A 14,580-nucleotide genomic window follows, 5' to 3' on the forward strand; every position below is an offset into this window, starting at 1 on the left:
CTCTGGCTGGATTGACGAAATGTGATGTCAGACCCCGAGGTCCAAATTTGAATCCCCATAGGAAGCAGGAAGTGACACACAAGATGGTGACACATGGATGGCTCTGTCCTATAGCCTGGCCAGCCCAAACAGGAAGTAGATCTGAACAAGACCTTGACTCCCTCCCTCAAGTAACGGGGTATAGGGATGAGTTCCCAGTTTCCTCCTTCACTCCCAACACAAGTGCCAGGCCCTGCTCCAGCCCCTCTTTGCCACATTACCGCCAGGGCCGTCACGTAGATGCATGTTTTTGGTTTTGTCCAAATCTTTGGGACTGGCTGGTCTTAACTAAGTCTGCTTCGACAACAGTCTGGTCTCCTTTTGGAGGTATAACACACAACCCCAAATTTCAGAATAAAAAGGAAACTTGAGTCGGACAGTTGTTATGGGTTTAAATTACAGCAAGACCCTTATGGGATAAGAAATGCTACATTTCTTTGCTTCTCTAAATCAAATCAAACTTGGCTCTGATCCAGAGAGGTCTAAAGCCAGCCATGTTTTCTGGTTCCCTCCCCTGCATTTAGGTCTCAGGACCCCAGCACTAAGGGAGGCCCTGGATTTGCAGGGGCCTTTAGTCCTTGGGGACACCTTGTTACCCACTGATGACCAGCGTCGATGTCTTTACAGCCCAGGGCCTCCCGATGCTCCTCCCAGGCCACACCCCGTGCATCCCCAGTCATCCACGTCGTGTCCCAGACCCTCCCGGGCCCTGTGTGAACAGACACTGGGAACCTCCACCCTGTGAACGCTTTGTCCCCGTCCCTGGCTCTGGGAAGCCACTTCCTAAGATGGAGCCACACCCCTCCTGTACTCAGAGCACCTGAGTGTCCCCTCTTGGATGACACACCTTGAGTGCTTTCATGAGTTCCCAGAGAAGCCTGCTTTCGTGTCAGCCACTGTCGCCCTAAATGGAAACAATTTAAGAACTATGGCTCATTCACAACCTGTGTGGTAACCGTCCATTACCTTATAGCGATACACTGAAGACAGGGCCAGGATTTTCACCCCTCAGTGTCCGACCCCAAAGTCCCATGGTTGGCCACAGTGCCACCCTGCTTCTCCCTGCTTTGGTCCCTCCTTGCTTTCTCCCTGCCCAGCAAAGGGAACGGCATGAATGGCGACAATCCAGGCAGGAGATGCGGGTCTGGACCAGGTGGCAGGTTGGAAGGGGAAGAAATCGGGATGCACCGGAAGGCAGAGCCAGTGGGATTTACTGGCGGGCTTGGTTGTGAGTGTGAAAAAAAAAAAAAAAAAAAGAAGGCATAAAGGATAATGCCAAGATTTGAGCCTGGATCACCTGGAAAAATGGGGCTGCTATTTTCTAAAATGAAGGGGATTCCGGAAAGAAAAGGTTCTGGTCCCGGAAGGGAGACTAAATCGTTCTCCAGGTGTTTGGTCTGAGCTGCCTCAAGTGGAGACGTGGAGTGGGTCTTGGATATACGAAGCCGGAGTTCAGGAAGAGGTCACTCTGGGAGCCATCGGCCCAGGAATGTCGTGCAAGCCAGCGGCTAGAAAGGATCACGTTGCAAGTGAACACACATGAGGAATCAAAGAGGCCAAGAGAGATTCATGTTTGGAGGCTGGAAGGATGAGGCGGATGGAGCCAGCAGCCAGAGGGGGAATGCCCAGCGAGTGAGGAGAACTGAAGAGAACGTTCTAGAAGCCGAGGAGAAGGGCGTGATCAGCTGTGTTAAATTAACTCCTCTACTTTTACGCTCACGCGGGATGTAGGTGCGGTGGCTGGCTCCATTGGCAGGGGAGGCAGCTGGGCTTAAGACAAGCAAAGGGAAAGCTGAGGGGGCTGCCAGGTGGAAGCAGCAAGCTGCCTGAGTGGAGAGCGAACGCACTAGAACAGTCTTGTTTCCAGTGCAGAGGTTGCGAGAGCCCTCAAGGAAAATACGCAGTTCCCGCTCTTCCTGCGTAAGCACTAAGGCAGACCTATGGATCCCTCCCGAGGTAATGCATTGGGGGTCCTCTCACCGGGTTCTGTATAGGTTCCCATGAACTCCACCTCACATTAGTACTTTTCTTTTAGTTTACTTATTTCTTTATTCTGAGAGAGAGAGCAAGTAGGGGAGGGGCAGAGAAAGAGGGAGAGAGAGAGAAAATCCCAAGCAGGCTCCCGGCTGCCAGCACAGAACCCAACATGGGGCTCGAACTCATGAACCCGTGAGATCATGACCTGAGCCGAAACCAAGAGGCTGACGCTTAACCAACTGAGCCACCCAGGTGCCCCAAATGCTTCTGAACAGAAAGAAAAAAGATAACTATGTAAGATTTCAAAAGGAAACTAATGATAATTGACATGGCTGTCAACATATTTACAAAGTGTGGCATAGCAATATTTGTGCTCCTTTTCAAATGCACTAAATGACAATATCCGCCAATAAATACTGGAAGGCCAAAGCAGTAACGAGCATAAATAGTATTTTAAGACATTTGCAACGACTGTTATTTGATGTGAAAATATTTGTGATTTCCAGGAGTGATAAAGTCCCGAGGGCTAAAATAAATAAATAAATAAATAAATAAATAAATAAATAAAGCAAATTGCTCGGATGACTTAAAGATATACTTAAAGCCCCTTCACATGAGAAGAGTTTGTGCAAGCAGAAATTCACATTTCCTTCTGCACGCACGTAATAGTTTACTAAAATAAACCCTAAGAGGGGCGCCTGGCTGGCTCAGTCAGAAGAGAATGCAACTCTTAATCTCAGGGTTGTGGATTCGAGCCCCACACTGGGTGCAGAGATTACTAAAATAAATAAGTTTAAGAAAAAAAATTTTTAATTAAAATAAGGCCTAAGAGCTTCCCCAGGCACCCCAGTGGCCTTATGTGTATCTGTAGGTGTTGCGAGACCCCAGAACAGCAGCCCAGACCTGGAGCACAGTTCCTGAAGACAGCAGGAACCTGGCTCCACATTGAACTTCTCAAGAAGAGTCGTCTCAAGGCCCCAGGGGAAGGAATTGCAACGGCCCGCAGGCAGTATTCCCACCTGTTATAGACCCAGCAGGAGCTCCTCATGGTGGCCAGGGAGGCACCAGGCATAAGTACCCACAGTAGGTTTCCAGGCTCTGCCATTTGCATGACCCACAGACAGGAGGGAGGGAACAGAAAATGAGTCCCCGGGAGCAGCCTTGCAAAACGAAGTCAGGCCAAGAGCAAAGGCAAACCCGTTGCACATTTCTTCTGCCAGAAACGTCAGTTTTAGACAAATGACATTAGAATTAACAACGCCCAGTAGCTTAGCAGTCACTGTGCACTGGAGAGGGAGGAACAAGCAGAGGTAGCCCGGGGCGGTGGGTGGGGAGGGGGGAAAGACACATGAGGAAACCTGGTTGAACTGAGATTTAGAGGATTAAATCCTCTGCAGTGTCCTGTGGTATCTACATGCCTTTCTCCCCCAGGACGAGACACAGGGGTGTGTGTGTGTGTGTGTGTGTGTGTGTGTGTGTATGTATGTGAGAGAGAGAAAGAGAGAGACTGAGAGACCGAGAGAGAGACGGAGCCAGACAGAGACAGAGATGGAGACAGAGGAGGAGAGATTGAAATCTGAGGTCCTGGATATTTGAAGCCATTTCTTTCTTGAATCAAAAAGCACAAAGCCAATTGCTGGGCAACTATCCAAATGAAAACACAGAAATTTCATTCTAGTAAGTTATTTTAAAATACTACCAACTGGCCTTTGCAGGTGCGTGTGGCAGGGGAAAGGCATTAGCCAGCAGCCCATTTCCTGCCTGGGAAAGGCCAGTGGAGGTCACCCCATAAATCTGGGCGGGCCCAGCCCCTGGGGGCGATTCACCTGCATCGTCCTCACACCTCTTGCTCTGGCAGCTTCACCTCAGAAAAGCTCAGCACGGCGCACACTCTACACTTTAATTCCTTTCTCCTGAGGGGCTCTGGACTTAAAGGCTTGCCACCCGCCATCCCTGCTGGGCGACCGATGGACCGGCCCAAGCTTTCTGTCCCACAGGGCAGCCCACCAGCTCCTGCCAGCAGCATCAGCCGCCTCCAGCTCTGGGGAGGTCTAGGACTTTTTCAGTCATCCCAAGCATTTTTCCAAAATAAAGCATTTGCATAGATTTCCCACCCAGCGTAGTAAATAGCAAGAAGGCAGGATTTAACAGCCAGGACAACATAGGAGAGTTTGGGTCTAGTGGCTTCAGCAGGTGTCTAGGGAAGCTGGTGTCTGCCTTGGGGAGGAGCTTATGTGAATAAGGGGACCCAGTGCTACACTTGGGAGTCCTTGAGCCTAGACAGAACCTGACCCCCAGCCTCTCCCCAGACGACCCTCTCAGCGGGAGAAGGAGCCTCTTTTTCCATTCACGGCTTCACAGATACTTCATTACGAAATTCACCATCCCCCTTTGCAATGACTGGCATGAGAATACCACACGACTTTGTTACTCTAACATCAAATCCGGTTCTGATTTTTTTTTATAAAATTTTTAAAAACGTTTATTCATTTTTGAGAGACAGAAACAGAGCATGAGCGGGGAAGGGGCAGAGAGAGAGGGAGACACAGAATCCGAAGCAGGCTCCAGGCTCTGAGCCGTCAGCACAGAGCCCAATGCAGGGCTCGAACTTACAGACTGTGAGATCATGACCTGAGCCGAAGTCGGACGCTCAACCGACTGAGCCACCCAGGCGCCCCTAAAATCCGGTTCTGATTAAAACCACAATGAGATACTGCCACGTGCCCACTAGAGTGGCTAAAATGTAAAAGATCGACAATATCAAGTTTTGGCAAGGAAGTGAAGCAACGGCAACTTTTGTTTTCGGGAGGGAGAAGGCAAATCAGTATCATTACTTTGTTCATTGGCAGGGGGCACTTGGGGGGCTTCTGGGTGCTGGTAACGTTCCCTCTCTAGACCTGAGTGGTAGTTACGCGGCTGTATTCGTTCTATGATCATTTATCCGGGTAGATACTAATCACTGGGTATGTGCATCTTGTTGTGTTTTGTTTTTTACAACTTGCCCCGTGCTCACCTCCTTTCCCCACAAGACTGTGAGCCTTCCTGATCTAGTCACCGTTTAATTCCCATGGCCTTGAACATGGCAGTTCCTCAAGAAGAGACTTGTAGTTGAATGCACAGCTTTGTGATTCACAAAAAGCCACCATTGAATCCTTTTAGATATACAACTCTTCTCACATATTTTACATATGAGTTAGTTTATTTTAAAATCCATTTGCACAGGGGCGCCTGGGTGGCTCAGTCAGTTAGGCCTCCAACTTTGGCTCAGGTCATGATCTTGCAGTTGGTGAGTTTGAGCCCTGCCTTGGGCTTTGTACTAACAACTCGGAGCCTGGAGACTGCTTCGGATTCTGTCTCTCTCTCTCTCTCTCTCTCTCTCTCTCTCTGTGCCCCCCCCCCACTTGCACTCTGTCTCTCTCTCAAAAATAAATAAACTTAAAAAAAAATTTTTTTTTTTAAATCCATTTGCACAGAACTTCCCAGGACCTCAGTGTGTGGAAAACAGGGTCTCCTGGCATCATGGGCCACTCTGCTATTGGAAACTCAACTTGACCAAAGCTGAAAAGGAGGAGAAAATGTAGGGCGATGCATTTTGTTCAGTGGCCCCAGAGCCCATCCCTTTTTCCAAGTGGAGGCTGAACCTTGTTTCACCAGGAGAGTCGACAGTAGAGAGCCCAAATGTGTCAGGGTTAGGGTTAAACCAGGGTCTTTGGGGAGAGGCTCTGAAGTGCCATTCTGGTGCTCAGAAACATCTGTACATCTCATCTTCCGTGAATGAAATTCTTATAATGAATGCAAAGCCTTTCCATCCCTATTTAAAGAAAAGGCTTTAAGCTTCCTGCACCTTCTATCCAATTCCTCTGACTTACTTGTCAATTCCCCTGTTCTGCTTCCTCTCTGCTTCTCTCCCTCTCAAGAGCCTTCTTCAAATTGGGGTCCCACCCCCTCCAGACTTCTCCAGATTGCCTCCTCGACTATTTCTCTCTGTCCTGTGCTATTCAATTCTTCGATATCCTTCCTGATTTTTCTACCTGGCCTACCACTTATTGAGAGGGAGATGTTGGAGTCTCCAGCTATAAATTGTGGAGCAGTCCACTTCTCCTTACACTTCTGTGAGCTTTTACCTCATGTATTTTGAAGCTCTGTTATTAGGTGCATAAATTAGAATTATGTCCTTTTGATGTCAGCCTAACCATATCAATAATCACATTAAATGTACAGGGACTGATAGCTTCAATTTCAGAAATAGAGATGGTCAAACTGGATAAAAAAACAAGACCCAGGGTGGCCCAGTTGGTTAAGCATCTGACTTCAACTCGGGTTATGATCTCACGGTCCGTGAGTTCGAGCCCCGCATCGGGCTCTGTGCTGACAGCTCAGAGCCTGGAGCCTGTTTCAGATTCTGTGTCTCCGTCTCTCTCTGACCCTCCCCCATTCATGCTCTGTCTCTCTCTGTCTCAAAAATAAATAAACATTAAAAAAAATTAAAAATGAGGTAAAAATAAGTTAAAAGCAAAAGGATAGAAAAATATACAATGTTAACACTAATTTAAAGAAAAAAAGATGGACTGGCTCTAATATTACCGGATAGAATAGATTCCAGAGCAAAGAATATTAAGAGGGATATACAAGTTCATTTGTTAATGAAGGGTCATAACAATTCTGGACGGTTCTAGAACCTGATTCACTCTTATGCTCCCTTCTCATAAGACAGCCGCAGTAATCTTTTTAAATTGGGAACTTCCAATTCAAGACAGCAGACTAAGTTTATGTGTTTAAATGCCTCTCCCTGCTTGGACCCCATTAAAATAATAGTAAATAATAAAATAGTAAAAAGCACAACAAAGAGAACAGAAGAAGGACTGTTAGGGTTGGTTTGTTTTTTTCATTCTTGAAAACAAAAAGCTGATGTGAAAATATAAATTTTTTTATTTTTAATTTTTTTAATGTTTATTTATTTATGAGAGAGAGAGACACACAGTGTGAGCAGGGGAGGGACAGCGAGAGAGAGAGAGAGGGAGACACAGAATCTGAAACAGGCTCCAGGCTCTGAGCTGACAGCACAGAGCTTGACATGGGGCCTGAACCCACGAACCGCGAGATGGTGACCTGAGCCGAAGTCAGACACTTAAAGGACTGAGCCACCCACGCACCCCTGAAAATATAATTATCAAACCAGAGTGGTGGAAGGCACAACAGGGAGTGCAGTGGAGGGTCTGCAACTGGGTGGGGGCGGGGGGTTACTCCCTTTACTGCTTCTCCCCACCCCCACCTCACACACACAGAGGATCTGGCTAGAGCAACTGAACACACTTTCTGGGGACAAGGTCATAGGGCAAGTAGCACAGGTGTCTGCCCGTCACCATGAGCCCTCTACTGGCATTTCAGAAGTTCTCCAGAAGTCCAGCTTCCTGCTCCATTTGGCTAAAGGCAAGCCTGCCTTTTGACAAGTCCTGCTTGCATAAGCCACACTCCCCCACCAGCTTCTGCATTGCCCCAGGCTTCAAAACAGCATCAGACATTTGAGGAAAGCCTGTGCCTGTAGCACAAAATTGACAAAAACTGACATCAGAGGAAGTAGCCGCTTCAGGGAAGAGAAGAGAATGTTTCAAAATCTCCCTTCTAGGGGCGCCTGGGTGGCCCAATCGGTTGAACATTTGAGTCTTGATTTTGGCTCAGGTCGTGATCCCAGGGTTGTGTGATGGAGCCCCACGCTGGGCTCCATGCTGAGTGTGGAATCTGCTTGGGATTCCCTCTCTCTCTCTCTGCCCCTCTCCCCCGCTCTCTCTCTAAAATAAATAAATAAAATCTCTAATCTATATTTTTACAGAAATTCAAGGTCTTACTTCTTCCATAAGAAGAGAATGCTATGAAAAGAATTGGAAAATGGGAAAGGCTCTTAAGTTAAAAATTTTTAATAGAATATTTAAAAGTTTTATATAAAATAAATACATTTTAACAAAATTAAATAGACAAATTGAAACATAAAGTAGAGAAAATACTCCAGAGCATGACAAAGATTAAAATACAAATCATAAGGGAACGTGGCTGACTCAGTTGGTAGAGCATATGACTCTTTTTTTTTTTTTTTTTTTTTTTTTTTAATTTTTTTTTTCAACGTTTATTTATTTATGGGACAGAGAGAGACAGAGCATGAACGGGGGAGGGGCAGAGAAAGAGGGAGACACAGAATCGGAAACAGGCTCCAGGCTCTGAGCCATCAGCCCAGAGCCCGACGCGGGGCTCGAACTCACAGACCGCGAGATCGTGACCTGGCTGAAGTCGGACGCTTAACCGACTGCACCACCCAGGCGCCCCGATATGACTCTTGATCTTGGGGTCATGGGTTTGAGCCCCACATTAGGTGTAGAGATTGCTTTAAAAAATACAAATAATAGGGAAACACAGACCAGAAGATGAAAGACATAGAGGATCCCTGTAGGAGGTCAAACATCTGACAAATGGGAGTTCCTGAAAATAATAAGAGAGATGTATGAATAGCAATTATCTAAAAAAATGAAAAAAATTCCCAGAACTGAAAGAAAGAAGACATGAATTTCCAAATTGAAAGGGCTTAACAAGTATTAAATAGAATTAATAAAGATTTTTTTTTTAATTTTTTAAATGTTTATTTTTGAGAAAGAGAGAGACAGAGTGTGAGCGGGGAGGGGCAGAGAGAGAAGGAGACCCAGAATCCGAAACAGGCTCCAGGCTCTGGGCTGTCAGCCCAGAGCCCGATGCGGGGCTCAAACCCATGGACTGAGAGATCATGACCTGAGCCGAAGTCAGATGCTTAACTGACTGAACTACCTAGGTGCCCCTAGAATTAATAAAGTTTACACAGATAAATAAGATACAACCTCATGAAATTTCAGAACATAAAAAAAAAAAAAAAAAAAGATGTTTAAAAAACTTCCGGGGGAGGGGGGAGGAGCCAGATCATATAGAAAGAATAATTGGTTCCTTCTCATCCACATCCCAGCATCCCTGTTAGGCCCTATCTCAGCATACCTTTAACTCCCTCCACCCTTCTCAGAATGGGTAATTGTTTTATAACTTTGTGTATACGTTTTTTCCCTGACCCCTCCATTAGACTCCAGATCCTTCAGTGCAGAGATTTTGTCCATGGCATTCACTGTTGTATGTGAAAGAACTGCCATAGCCCTGGGTCAAAAATAGGTCTGTGATGATTTAATTAGAGTTCCCTGGAAGGAGGGAAGGCAAGAAGCGTGAGTTCCTCCGTGGATCCCTAGCAAAGCAGCGTTGACTCACACTACAGTGTGAATGACTGATCCCTTCAGCAAGTTCAAGTTCCTGAGGGTGGAGGGAAAGGGGCACAAAACGGGGCAAACTGGAACACCAAGATTGACTGGGGTCCTATGCCACCTGGCAGCCTATGCAACTAAAGAACGTGCTTCGGAGAGGCCTCACTCAGCCCAGAGGCTGCCTTTGGAGTTTGGGTCAAATTCACTGCGGAGTCAACGTGGTGTGCCGGAACGTAAAGCCTGGGGTAGAGGAGGATGGCACACAGGGGCGCAGCCCACGGAGGAAGCTCTGGGAGCCCCCGGAGCGGCAGCTGGGTCCTCAGCCTGTCCTGTGCATCCCAACTCCATCCCGCTGCTCGGGCAAGGTGGCACTCTGTGAGAGTGGCCACTCTGGTCAGACCCCTCCACTCGAGCCCCAGGGCCACAGGTGTTACCACTGACCCTCCCTCCCTCGGGGTGCTGTTCTGGGTCACTGGTCCCCCAGAAGTAACTCACTCTGTGGAAGCTGGGGCTCCAGTGGCAGCCAGAGAACACAGCTCCCCTCGATCGCTCTTGCCCTCCCACGTTGGCCGGGTCCCGGCGGCAGAGCAGCCCTTCTCGATGATGCCCTTGCTCCATTTCAGCGCCTCCTTCTTCCACTCCCGAAACCCCAAACCGCAAGTCGAGAGCCGTGTGTGAGGGCCCAGGATTAAGAAACCCTAACAGCGTGTACCTTGCAGTCCGTGACCAGGACTGTGGGAGTATTTCCAGTAGGTGAGACTGAAGAATTGAGAAAGTGTGCGAGGATGGGTGGGAGTCCTGTAGAAAGTCCCAGAAAGTGGCTTCACCAACACATCTTGAGGAGTGGGGAATCCTAATTAAAATGTAACGGTGGCCCAGAAACTCTACCCCTAGGTGCACACCCAGAAGAATTGAAAACAGATACTCAACTGCTTGTACACGAATGTTTCTACAGCAGCACTATTCACAGTAGCCAAAAGGTGGAAACAATCCAGATGTCCGTCAGCAGATGAATGGATAAACAAAATAAGGTGTACCCATACAATGGAATACTCCTCAGCCATAAAAAGGAATAGGGTTCTGAACAGATGCTTTAACGTGGATGAACAGCAAAAAAGAAGACAAGCTAGGTGAAGAAAATGGACACAAAAGGTTACATATTGTATGATTGCATATATATATATATATATATATATATATATATATATATATATATGCAATTATGTAACATCTTCAGGATTCGTCCATGTCGTGGTATGTATCAGAACCTCGTTCCCTTTTTATGGCTGATTCATATTCCTTTGTATGGATCGGGCTCTGTGTGTTCCCTGTTGGAGCAGCCCAGTCAGATTGGTGGTTCTCAGGGACTAGGGTGAGAGAGAAGAACAGAGAGTAATTGTTTGAGGGGTACGGGGTTTCTTTGGGGGTGATTAAATGTTTGGGAGCCACATAGATGCAGTAGTTATACAACAGTATGATCAAATGGCACTGAATTGTACCCTTTGAAATGGTTAATTTTATGTTACTGTGATTTTTTTTTAAATGACTAATTTTATGTTATGTAAATTTCACCTCAATTTTTGTTTAAATGTTGTAGTAGAGGCTCTCCATGGCTGGGGATCTCACGGCCTGAGGCTGCAGCCCGCAAGGTGCAAGGGACAGCAGCAGCCCTGCTTCTCTGCTCTGACCACCCACACACGAACCACCGCGTGTTGGCACTCGCTCAAGAGCGACTGTAATGCCCCCGGTTTTGAATCCGAGAGACCACCAAGGAGCTGATACCGATGCAAACGCACGAGGGTTTATTTGCAAGCTCGAGCTTGGGCCCAAGTATACCCGACACAGTGGAGCAGGGACTTGGACCCCTAGGTTAAGAGGTGTAGCAATTTTATAGGGGCCAGTGGCCAATGAGATTGTAACACACACAGAAAGTTGCATAGTCATGTCAGTCCACACGCAGGTGGCCAATTGAATTACAATTTACCCTATAGTAACTGTTTGAACTAGCCTATCACTCTGGTCAGAATTGGCGTGCAAGTTTGGCGTGCAAAAGGCGGGGTTTACGTTCTTTGGCGGTTAGGGGTTCCATATTCCTATATGAGCCGGTTTCCAGTAAGGGTGTGCTCAGCGGCTTCACTAGGGTGGGGGGGGGGTGTCTTAAACAATAAGTAGGTCATGTGGGGGTTATACATGAGATGGTGGGTGTAGCACAAAATGGAGTTAGTCTTGCTCTGCTTGTCCAGGGGTAGGGGATTTTTATTAAATTCCTTGGGTCCCACACGACCTAAAGAACAAAACATTTAATGATGATCTCTTGTTTTCGATGAAGTACAAGATATAACTACCCCCTCTGTCTCCCTACTAAACCTTCAGTAAAATCTGCAAAATCACTCATGCTTTTGGACAACTGTTTGCCCAAATGTTTGGAGGGAAATTGAAGAAGTTCCTTGCCTGGGCCGGCACACGTTACATGTGGATTCAGGAGCAAAAGGACACGAGACAATTGATATCTGGGTTCCGTGAGAAAGACAACTCCATTTAGGCTAAAATTATGAAAGGCCCCAACCCCTTCTCAACTTCGAAGACCATTGTCAAGGGGCGCCTGGGTGGTTCAGTCAGTTAAGAATCCTATTTTTGATTTCAGCTCAGGTCACAATCTCATGGTTGATGAGTTCAAGCCCTGTGTTGGGCTCTGTGCTGGTTGGAGCCTGCTTGGGATTCTCTCTCTCCCTCTCACTCTGCCCCTCCCCCCACTTGTGCTTTCTCTCTCTCTCTCAAAAGTAAATAAGCTAAAAACAAAAACAAAAAAACAAAGGCCATTGTCCAGATATGCATGAGAAATGGCACACCAAGAGTATACACAGGAGTACTTGGCTTGTGAGCACAGTGAGTGCTTTCAGAGAAAAGGAAGGAAATTCTGAAAGAATCTCCCCCTCCTGAAAACATCCCCTGGCTTGAAAGAGTTAATGGCATGTGCGGGCTGGGGAAGGACAGAAAAGCCCTCACTAGAACAGCTCCCGATGCAGATCAGTATGCACATAAGACTTAAAGAAAAGGCTCTCAACTAAGGAGCACCAAGATTTCTCCCAGCTCTGAGCTTTATGTGCTGTTCCTTTTTCCTAGAATGCTGTCCCCCTAAATCTTCAAATGGCTTATTCCTTCCCTTCATTCGTGCTTCTGTTCAAATGTCAACTCCCTAGAGAGTCAACTCCCTCCTTTCCTAACGGGAAACTCTGGAAGCTGCAGACAAGCAGCAGCTCTTGGATAAAAATAATTGTACTACAGTCCCCACAACAAAATTCTTACAAACCAGGCTGCAAGGCGTCATCACACCCACTCAACTTCTACTCAACTTCTCGCACCAGAGGAACAAACTGAAAGCCAAGGTAACTCCAAATGCACAGAACAAGATAAGACATCAACCCAGTTTCCCACGGACTCAACAAATTCAGAGAGAAACCACAGGGCAAGAGCTTCCAGAATGCAGCTGCCTACAACCTTGGTCTTCCTCCCAAAGTCTTAAGCAACTGAAGATCTCAACAGAGAACATAGGTTATTAACCTCCCATCTTTCAGAATAAATGCTAAGGGAAGGATTGAAATAGTGTTCAGGAACACAGGAAAGTCCCACCCACATTACTTTTGAGCAATCAAGACAACAAACATTTCCATCATCTCCAAAAGTTTAGTCATGCCCCTTAACATCTCCTGCTGCATCTGTATACCCAGATAACTGCAGTATGGCTCCATATAAAACTCTAGAATATTCAACCAGGGATAAGTACACTGTGTCACTTCTTATCTTCATGCCTTTTATTTCTTTAACTTACCTTATTGCAATGTCTGTAACCTTCAAAACTATATTGAATAGAAGCGTTCAAAATGCATATGCCTTATTCCCAATCTTGGGGAAAACAACTCAGTCTTTCACCATTGATATGATGTTAGCTTCAATCCAGTATATTTTAGAGAAGTCTATATGAATGATATAGCTCATGAATTCCTGACCATTTGATAACATCTTTCTGCTGCCTTGTCATACGAATGATAATTTGTCTGGGTATGGAAAATTGGGTCAAATAGTATTCCTCAAACAAAACCTTCAATGGAGATTGTACCATTTTAGGCTTTCATTTAAAATTGCTAAGGAGAGGGGTGCCTGGGTGATTCAGTCAGTTGAGTGTCCAACTCTTGATTTCAGCTCAGGTCATGATCTCACGGTTCATGGGATTGAGCCCTGCATAGGGCCTGCTAGGATTCTCTCTCTCCCTCTCTCTCTGCTCCTCCCCTGCTCACGCATTCTCTCTCTCTCTCTCAAAATAAATAAAATAAACTGTAAATAAAATAAAATAGCTAAGGAGAAATCTGAAGTTAGACTAACTTTTTTTTAGTAGACAATTTTATTTCTGCCATATTCCCTTCAACCTCATCTTTCAATAATTTCATAAAGAGGTTATAGTTCTTTATTATTTTTGTCCCAAAAAATAAAAAACTCTTTTGATGTACAAATTTATGTCTTTCTTTATTTCAGAAAACTCTCGTTTTTATTATATCTCCTAATTGTTTTTCTATTCAATTCTATTTTTTTTTTAGGTCTACAAAATTAAGTATATATTGGATATTTGGTTATCTGTCCTCCACACTGAGCACTGCTTTTCCTTATATAGAAATGTGTGTTATCTTGTGTGTGTAAATGTGTGTTCTGTGTGTGTTTTTTATAAATTTTTGTTACCTTGATTGTAGCAACAGTTTCACAAATGTGTGTGTGTGCATAAACTGATAAAATTGTGTACTTTGTATATGTGTAATTTACTGTACTTCAATTATATCTCAATAAAGTTGAAAAAATACTTAAAGATGTAATCCGAGAGATAAAAAGAAATAATTCAGAAGTGGGGAAGTCATAGGATTAGAAAAGCATTGAGCATTGACTCTATGAAATATACAGAAATTCTAATAACGAGAATGTAATTATTATAATTCCTGGGAAAGTAGGGACTATTTAGTTTTTTTTTTTAAATGGTAATGTATTTTCAGTTTCTTTTTTTTAAATTTTTTTTTTTCAACGTTTATTTATTTTTGGGACAGAGAGAGACAGAGCATGAACGGGGGAGGGGCAGAGAGAGAGGGAGACACAGAATCGGAAACAGGCTCCAGGCTCCGAGCCATCAGCCCAGAGCCCGATGCGGGGCTCGAACTCACGGACGGCGAGATCGTGACCTGGCTGAAGTCGGACGCTTAACCGACTGCGCCACCCAGGCGCCCCTATTTAGTTATTTTTAATTGATAATTATATAAAG

This window comes from Leopardus geoffroyi, chromosome C2 (assembly GCF_018350155.1).
Source record: "Leopardus geoffroyi isolate Oge1 chromosome C2, O.geoffroyi_Oge1_pat1.0, whole genome shotgun sequence".
Lineage (NCBI taxonomy): Eukaryota > Metazoa > Chordata > Mammalia > Carnivora > Felidae > Leopardus > Leopardus geoffroyi.